The following is a 1,549-nucleotide window of genomic DNA, read 5'->3' as shown; positions in this document are numbered from 1 at the left end:
AGGATACTCTTAATTTATGTTTTACTGAATTTTCCAATTTTTGTTACTGCAATGGACAATAATTACTTCTACATCCAGAAAAAACAATAAAGCTTTTTGCTGTGTTGCAAGCATTCCTTTGGCCCTGACATTGTGTGAGCAGAAAGGGTAGGTGGGGAACGACCCTGGAGCCACTGGCAGATGGAGCAGAAGACCAAGGCTCAGCGTCCTCCGGCCTTGGCGTCCAGGGCCAATTCAAGGCCCAGCCCCCACTGCAGCTTCCCAGAGACTCAGACCCGCTTCTCTTTCTTTTCTTATTTTTTTTTAAACGGAGTTTTGCTCTTGTTGCCCAGACTGCAGTGCAGTGGTGCAATCTCAGCTCACTGCAACCTCCGCCTCCCGGGTTCAAGCAATTATCTTGCCTCCGCCTCCCAAGTAGCTGGGACTACAGGCATGCGCCAATACACCTGGCTAAGTTTTTGTATTTTTAGTAGAGATGGGGTTTCTCCATGTTGGTCAGGCTGGTCTCAAACTCCCAAACTCAAGTGATCCACCCACCTTGGCCTCCCAAAGTGCTGGGATTACAGGCGTTAGCCACTGTGCCTGGCCTAAGACCCCTTCTCTTTCAGGGCAGCTGATGCAGCTGCTGCACAGCTGACCCCCTTGGCTCATGCTCCAAAGGCACTGGGAATGCAATCCTGGCTTGATGAAGGTCACCCTGTTTCGGGCTATACAATTCACCAAGAAGGAGAAGCCCTAGGCAGGAGGCCTGAGGCTGGGGGCAGGTTATCATCCTGCCTACTACTAGCACAAAAACATTATCACAGCTCAATGAACATTCTCTATGCATCAGGCAGTCAGACTAGGTGAAGTACGTGATTCATTTTATTTCCTCCTCCCGATGACCTGAAGTGACAGGTGGGATCACCATCTTCATTGTAGAGTTGGGCAAACTGAGACTCAGGGAACCTACATGAGTAGACCCAGGTGCTCAAAGCGGAGGTGTCTGCAGCAGCCACTATCTTTGAGACTGGACGTGGCCAGACCCCTCATGGGTGGACCTCAGTGAATTCTGCCAGGATCCCAGGAAGGGTGGCTTCCCTTATTTCCCAGATGAGGACCCTGAGGATGAAAGGGGAAAGCCACTTGTCCATGTCCCACAGTGACTGTGTGGCAGGAACAGGTGCAAGCCAGGGCCTGTGCTCTCAGCTGCCATACCAGGCAGCCTCTTTCACCTACAAGGGGCCATGGGCATGTTCCCCACCTCTGTGGCTGACACTAGTAATATCAATTAATAATAATAGATAATAGCAATAATTATTATGAATTATATGAAACATACATTAATATCATCATCATCATCCACATCAACACAGTTGTGTTGTAACCTGGAGAGTGTGTGTCAGTGACCAGTGTGCTGTCCTGTATGCCAGAGCATTTGCTCTTCTCAGCAGATGTATAAGTCTTCATTCTGACTTTATTTCCCCCCATTTTAAAGGCCTGGGGAGCAGAGCACATGGGGACCACACCTCTGATGCATGGTTGCCACCCCTGTCCTATACAGGGCAGC

The sequence above is a fragment of the Mandrillus leucophaeus genome, unplaced genomic scaffold (assembly GCF_000951045.1).
Source record: "Mandrillus leucophaeus isolate KB7577 unplaced genomic scaffold, Mleu.le_1.0 Scaffold206, whole genome shotgun sequence".
Lineage (NCBI taxonomy): Eukaryota > Metazoa > Chordata > Mammalia > Primates > Cercopithecidae > Mandrillus > Mandrillus leucophaeus.
This window is presented reverse-complemented; position numbering follows the sequence as displayed.